Source organism: Miscanthus floridulus, chromosome 2 (assembly GCF_019320115.1).
Source record: "Miscanthus floridulus cultivar M001 chromosome 2, ASM1932011v1, whole genome shotgun sequence".
NCBI classification, from domain to species: domain Eukaryota; kingdom Viridiplantae; phylum Streptophyta; class Magnoliopsida; order Poales; family Poaceae; genus Miscanthus; species Miscanthus floridulus.
This window is the reverse complement of record NC_089581.1, coordinates 576,711-584,891: the sequence shown is the minus strand read 5'-3', so window position 1 is coordinate 584,891 and position 8,181 is coordinate 576,711. Positions and strand designations below refer to the sequence as shown.

Sequence of the window (8,181 nt, the reverse complement as noted above, 5' to 3'; positions counted from 1 at the left end):
GACAGACCGACCGCCAGGCAGGATCCACCAGGATCCATGCACGCTTTTGTCGTGGCGCGGGAGCCGGAGCGCGGAGCACGGGATCGGACATGGGAGAGGTGACGACATCCATCGCCTCGACGGATTCCTCTTCTTCCTCCTCCCCAGTCCCCAGTCCCCACGCGAAACGCGTTCCCTGGACTGGAGGAGCGACGATCCGAATCACGAGTCCACGGAACGGAATCGCCTCGACGGATTGCTTTGCTTGTTGTACGTCGATCGCATCCTAAACGCGTACCGTGTACTGCAGCTGGAGCTAGTTAGGATGAGCGCCGTGTATGATTGAAAACCCATCATCATCCCCAGTCCCAGCTAAATGATCTCGTCTGATCCGACCTCATCCGTTCGTGTAGAGACTGGGCCCAACGCCGAGATTTTTATGTATATAAAAAACACTAAATAAATATAGGATTAGCTAGAGTAAATAAATAAATAGAAACGAAGAAGCATGAGCATTCTGCCACCGTATTACTTTTATATATGTGGTATGTATACCTGCGTGCATGATCTCACTTGTTCTTGATCCGATGACCGATCTCTCGCCAAGAAAGTCAATGTGGCTGTCGAAAGGCAGCTTCATACAGCTAGACAGCTAGCTAGCCTTCTTGACCTTGCCCTGGCCGGCACAGCAACAGCTGCTCGGTTCAGCTTCAAACGGCTCTTCGATCCAATGGGACCTGTCAGACCTCAGAATGACCGGAAATAAGGAGGCCGGCAGAAGGCCCGCGAAGCGAAAAGATGCGTCACGTCACGTTCGTTTCCGTTTCATTTCATTCACTTGCAATTCCTTGCAGTCAGAGTCAGTGGACTGAAACGGGGGAGAGATCGAACAGTAACGGTGTTCCTTCTCAGCGCCTTTCCGCAGTAGTTAGGCAAGCTGACCGAATCAAGCCAACAAAATAACTGTCCGAACATAGGCAAGAATTTGTGTGGGAATAGTTATATCTTTTTTGTTTGGAACGAGCAAAATCTGTATAGTTTACTTTCCTCTCCTTTTTTGAATTATTATACCATTTTCAGTAAACCTGCTGCACAGGTGTCCTCGGCAACTAAACTCAGATAGCTGGCTGCAGCTACTCTTCTTCGTAGACGAAAACAAGCTGTGGCTGCTGCAGAAGCACAGCCTAACAGAATCAACAACCTTACTCGACACCTAACAGTAACAGGCTTAATGAAGCTTCATCTTCCGCTTGGGATTTTCTTGCGCTCTCTCTGATATTCCTATCGTATTCTTCGTCACCTGCTCGTCTTCAACCTTGCAGGAAAATAAAAGTAAGTAAGAACAGGAAAACATAAACGTGTTTAAATTGGCAAACGGATTCATCTCGCATCCATTCAGACTTGCAACATTTATGACAACCGCTGCATGACTACTACTACTACATCCAGTCTAAGTACATTCTTAGGGGGCCAGGGGCAGAACAGAACAAGCTGAAAGCTGAAACGTGCATGATCGAAACAATGCAGCAGTGGCTGCTGCAGAAGCTAGCACAGCCGAGCATGCCCAAAAAGAACTAAAATAGAATCAACAATCTAAGGACATCCAGCCCCAAGATCAGCTAACGCATGAGTTACTTTGTCACTTTCTCATGGCCTGTATTTCATTTTCACCGCGTAAGCTACAACAAACTCCGATGCTAAAACAACGTTTTTCCTTTCCAAATCAGACCGTCTGGATCAGATAGATCAAACGTTGAGAAGTCAGGGACTCTTTAATTTCACCATCAGCACTGGATGTTTTTGCTATATATCTAGATATATATAGTATGTCTACATTAGTAGCTTTTACTATATATATAGCACATCTCGAAAAGTCAAAACAGCTTATATTTTGGAACGGGGGAGTAGGACATAAACCAAACAAATTCACCGTGGAATATATTTTCGGTCACGAGCTTATATAAAACATAGATGGTCAACAAAATGGAAGATGCAGCGTGAATATCTAGAACTCGTCTGCTAGACTGGTAGGGAATCTGGCGACGAACACGAAAATCCTCTACTAAACAATTCAGGAATCCAGACCAAAAAAGGAAGGAAAAAAGTTTCTAACATTCTACTACCTAATTCCATAAACCAGAAAATACAATTTAGCAAAAGAATGAAAATTAGTTTCTCTCTTCCGTACGTACCATCTCGTTTGATGGAATAAAATGATTCACTTCCGCTTGACATTTTCTTGCGTTCTCTTCTTTCTGCGATATTCCTCTTGTATTCCTCGTCATCTTCTCGTCTTCATCTTTGCAGGAAAACAAAAGTAAGGACAGGAAAACATAAACGAGTTCAAATTGGCAAACAGATCCTTTCAGACTTGCAACATTATTACAACGTCTGCATGACTACTATATCCAGTCTAAGTACATTCTTAGCGGCCAGGGGCAGAACAGAGAACAAATTGAAAGCTGAAATGTGCATGATCAAAACAATGAAGCTATGTACCTACCTGGGGACTTCAGAACAAGTGTGCATGAAAGGAATACGGCTCCTTGGTGTAGTCCATATAGCCCTTCAGCCCATCTCCCGGTGCTTCCATGGCATACGCCTTCATGCGCTGGACATGCTGGACCTTCCCCCATTCAGGGGTGTCATACTGCAACGATATCAGCTTGAACAGGCTGGACCTGCAATATACATTCAATTTGCTTAGCTCTGCCTCTTGCAAGTAGGTTGGCAGCGTCTCAGCGCACAAATCCATCCACATGGCTGTTCCAAGCGCCGGCAGATTCTCCAGTAGCTTCAGCGTTGGGCAACTGCAGATGGTGATCTTGTGCAGCCTTGGGCAGCTGCTGACGCTCTCTAGCCTTGGGTTGTCCCATAACTTGAGCTCAGTGAGGGAAGGGAAGCTCTCTACGGTGACCAGGTTCAGCACATTTCTTAGGTCCAAGAGCGTCAGCTGAGTTGCATGGAGTGAGAGTCCAGGAGGAAGACGATGCAGTTTGCAGCCGTCGATCGTAAGCCCCTCCAGAGCGGGCATTGCCGGTATCTGCTGCTCCCAGTCCCACTCTGTCCATCCTGACATGCCCTCGAAACCCAGTGCAGTCAGCTTGGGGAATGCAAAGCCAGCGCCATGAGAGATAAGACTAGCAGGCGATTGCCTACTCATGATCAAGTCTGTCGCTGTTCCCAATGTTGCATTGTCCTGGCCATCACTCGAGGGAGCGAGAAGGAAACCATGCCCAATACACTGGATGGCTGGAGCTTGATCGATCCAGAGGTAGTCCAAGAAGGGGAGCTGGCCGAGTCCGTTTGGCAGTTGCTCACAACACGCGTAGCCCACCAGGACCAACCGCCTTAAGCCGCGGAATAAGGCTGTCATCATCCTGGCCCACTGTGGTAAGCCCGACCCATAGTAACCTTTGATGACAAGTTCTTCTATGCAGGTAGGAGGACATAGGTTACCCAACACTTGCTCAGCTTGGTCTTGCTCCTCCTTGCTGATGTTGCTTCTGAGCTCTCCATTGTCTCCGAGCTGACTTGTGAATTTCATGTTCAGCTCTTTTAGGTGCTCTTTGTTGCAGAGCTTTGCTCTAGCAGCCACTGAACCTGAAGGTGCCTTCTCCAGACCTATAACATCTAGGACTCTGAGCTTCGTCAGAGACCCTAACTCTTCCAAGCTGCACCAACCTTCCGCGCCATCCTCCGAGTGGGTTGGAAAGCCCCCCATTATGACCAGATCTCTCAGCTTTCCAAAACCACGAGGAACTGAGGTTATCTTGGTTTCTCTAATGTTGAGTAGCCTTAGCTTCCGTAGCTTCAAGATGCTATTAGGAAGCTGTGAGATATTGCTACACTTCACAAGCTCAATGCCTTGCAAAAACTGAAGATCTCCTATGACTTCAGGGATCGTGGATATGCTTGTAGCGCAAAGGCTCAAGCACCTCAGATGTTTGAGGTGGCATATGGAGTCCGGCAGCTCATCAAGATTTACATTATCTAGATACAGTACTCTTAGGCATGACGAAAGGTTGCTCCATAACTCCTTTGAATTAACCACAGTGCTTCCGAATAACATCAGTGTTCTAAGGGATACCTGTTTCCGCAGAATGTCGGGCTCTACCACCTTGTTTGATATAGATAGGCGACGGATCTTTGGAGCAGCAGCAAGAGCGATATTGACATCCTGGCCCTCACCAACAAGGACCCCTTCATGTTTTGTTATGTACTGGGCAAAGGAGCGGATGACATCATGCATGGTGCATGCTGAATGACCATAGGACCCTTTCTTCAGTTCTAAGAAGTTCCTTGAGACCAACTCTCTGTAGTGCTTGAGCCCCACATCTTCAAAAAGCTCTGACAACGCTGTCGTTTTGTTGTTCACGTAGCCTTCTGAGATCCGACTATATCTTCACGCCTGATCGGTTCATTGTTAGGGAAAAGTGAGCAGTATACAAAGCATTGTTTCAAGTCTGAAGGCAGCTCTTCGTAGCTCAAGTAGACAGCCTTGTTGATATCATCATCGATTCCTGATATCGACCATGCGAAGTGGTCACAGACACGCGCCCAAGCATCTCTTGTTTTGCTGATATGGAACAAGTGTCCTCCAAGCACCTTAATTGCCAGTGGCAATCCCTCACATTTTTCCACAATCTTCATCCCAATATCCTTTAATAATCCATCGACCTCAACTTCATCAATCTCATCGGAGACTACCTGTCATAAAAACGAGTCACGTTAGAGGCTACATGGGAGGAGAGTGCCCAGGAATATAAAGAGTTTTTAGTTTGTCCCAAAATAAACTATTTTAAGTTTAACCAAACTTTTCAAAGAATAATACCTTTTACAATACCAAATGAGTATAAGTATATCTATAAAGAAATTTTATATTGGACATCAAAAAATATTATATTGGCCGGTTCACACCACAAACACCGAAATTTGCTAGTTACCATTATAAAATTACAGTCAATTGTATGGTATGATAAAAATATTTTATTATCTTTTTAAACCCGTGGAGAGAAAAATGGTAGTAAATGATATTTTTTGCCCTACGAGAAAAACAAATCCCGTGTTCCAAACGGTGCCTTATATTAACCTCGAGTCACTACAAAATACATTTGTGCAACTGAATTTATTTTTTATAGAAAAATAAATAGGTAAAACTTACTGACCTGCTTTTTTAGTAGGACCCAAGCATCGTCGCCTTCTAGCTTGCCAACTCTATGGACATAGCGCGCCTTCATCTTGCGAGCGACTTCATCGTTTCTAGTTGTCACCAACACTCGACTCCCCGGAGCAGCAGCATCGGCAAGCGGTGCGCTGAGAAGGCCACTCCACACGTCCTCGCTCCACACATTATCCATCACCACCACCAGCTTCTTTTGCCACACCGCCTGCTTCAGAGCACATTCGAGCAGGGCCCTGCTGTCTCCTGCGGCGCCACCGCCACAAAGTGAAGCAATGACGCTCCGTAGGACACTAAGCTGGTCGACTTCCTTATTGATGCTCAGCCATATCCTCTCGTCGAAGCTCTGCTCCACCTTGTCGTCATTGAACACCATCCTGGCAAGGGTGGTCTTGCCGATGCCGCCAGCACCTGTGATAGCGGCAGAGACAATGACATTGCCGCCACTGGTTCGGTGAGCATCAGCATCTACCTCATCCTGCAGAAGCAGGGTGACAAGGTCCTGCGCGTCTCTCTAGATCTTGTCACCCACGACACCAGACCGGACGATGCTGTCCGACGAGCCCAACAAAGAGTCTGCAGCAGCTCTGTTGGTGGAGTGAAGAATGGAGGAGTGGAGCTCCCGGACGATGAACCTGAAGCGGGAGCTCCTCTCCGCGATGTCGCGCAGCCGTTTGTTGAGTGCCTTGATCTTCCTCCCGATCTCGTGTGCGGCGACGGGGTTGCAGAAGCAGAAGATGTTGAAGCACCTTGAAGATGCGGTTCTGCTTGGAGCTGCCATGGGATCGTCCTCTCCACCACCAGGACCCTCCATGATCTGGCAGAGGTCGAGGATGTCATCGATGTCGTACATGGCATCCTTGAGCTCCCTGACCCACCTCTCCACAGCATTGCTTCGGATGCGCGCCATCTCAGCGTCCTCCATTATGGCACTCAGGTCGCCGATCGTCGTCTCGAGCTTGGTGATCTCGCCAGGGATGCCGAGGAGCATCTCCACCTCCTCCTTCGCTATGCCCATCAGGATGCCAGCCAGCTTGGACGCGAATGCGGCCAGCACCACCGCCATAGTCAGGAGGAAGTGGTAGCTTGTTACTTAGCTAGCAGCAGCGAAACAAGAGAAGGAGCGGGTTTCAGATTCGGAATGTGTGCGCTCCAGCTCCAGCTCCACTCTCTGCTGACTTGGGAGGGAGACGACGTTCTATATACAAGCAAGGGTGGACCGCTGGATGCAAGGTTACAATACGCACACATACACGAGACGGTGAGAGTGATGTTCAACGCATAGGGGCACGCAACAGCCATGTTTATCAGTCTGTAGTCAGAACGTAAAGATCGAGGAAGTATTTCTACTCACCCCGGAAGAGCGGAAAAGCACGTGGACTGCCAGTGCTCTCCTCTCCAGCGATGTCAACGGGAAATTTCCCGTAAGGGGACACCACCCCATCCCCGTCCCCGACGAAGGCATGGTATGCTCAACTGAAGGAGGAAGCCAGCGGCCAAAGAAAAACGAAATAAATAAATAAATAACTAGAATCGGAGGTGGTAGCGGGACTACAGGAGTATCACCTTCTCTGTATAGGGAATCAGCTCGCCGGAAGCTCATTTGCTCGGTGGCGTTGAGGATTCCCGAGCACCCACCGTCCGCCGACCAATCCTGCATCTGCATCCAACTGGCGGACGTCGGTGGTTGGATGGGAGACAGTAGGGACGGGCGGCGGCAGTTGGGTCATGGGTGGGAGATGGGAGGGGCGGCGGCCGCGCTTGAGCACTCGGGATCTGGCAGAGGTGGCGCTTGGGCGGGGGACTGGGGAGTGACGGAGGGATGACCAGTGGAGACTGAGGGCACGTTCGCTGGTTGATGCGGCTTTTTAAGGAAACACAGTTGACTGGCTAGTTCTGAGACCAACAAATGAATATGCTGTGAGACAGAATGAACGGATGGATGGAGTTCTACCTCAAATTGACGGTTGGCTACATCGATGTGCTAAACGAGTTCGGGCTATGCTTCCCCGTCCCGGCGCTGTCAAACGCGATTGGGGTGGTTTTGCCCCGTTTAGTTTTGCAGCTAGCATTGCTAGCGTACAACGTTCGGACGCACGCCCACACATGCTCCATGCTGGCTCGCGTCGTCCGAGGGATAAGAGAAAAAGGGAGTGGCTCGTCGTAAATGATTCTAAATTTTCAGTCGGAACAGTATTTTTCTCACACAAACTAGTCAGCAGTATTTCTTCACGAACCAGCAACGATATGAACCAGCCAACCGAACAAGTTGCTAATTTGGAAGGACTCGGCCGCATCGTCATATCGATGTCGGGAGAAGAACACATTGAGACAATACAGCAGAAGGCGTGCTTTTGAAACATGAAAATACAATAGTTGCAACATGTGTCTGAAGACAAATGAAACATTCGAAACATGTTTCTAAAAATCAAGCCTGAAAACGTTTGAAAACCATTGCAACCATACGCAACATCTAGATAAAACACATGTAACGTATGTGTGAAACATATGCAACATCCAGATAAACACACTTGCAACATACATGCAGAAAACACAGATGAAACATTGGTAATAGACCTTTGCAACATATATGTACTAACATTGCAACATATGCAATATTCTGATCTACTTTTGCAATGTCCATCTGAAACACTTGCAACAAACCTCTGAAACATCTGAAACACTCGAAAGATACGTTTGCAACATGCACTTTCATCAGTGCCGCCCGCGAGGACACCGCCACAGGCATCCGTGCGGCCCGCCACCATCTGCATGTCGAACATGAGGAGGAGGAGAGGCCACCAAGCGGCGCCGCCTCCACACCAGCGAAGGAGAAGCGGATGAGGGAGGGGCCGGACCTCGGCCCGTAGCCTCGCCGACGGAGGAACAGAGGAGGGATGGGCTAGATCTCAGCCACCCTGGCCATTCCGTCGTGGAGGAGAAAGTGGAGGTGGACGTTGGCCTTCGTTCGACATAGGAGGAAGAGGAGGTGGACGCCGGTATATGCAGGAGAAGAGGAG

General features: G+C 48.5%; 1 pseudogene; it reads right to left on the bottom strand.

The window, feature by feature from the left end:
- Positions 1-962: 962 nt before the first annotated feature.
- Positions 963-6,975, bottom strand: LOC136537568 (putative disease resistance protein RGA3; annotated as a pseudogene).
- Positions 6,976-8,181: the final 1,206 nt, after the last annotated feature.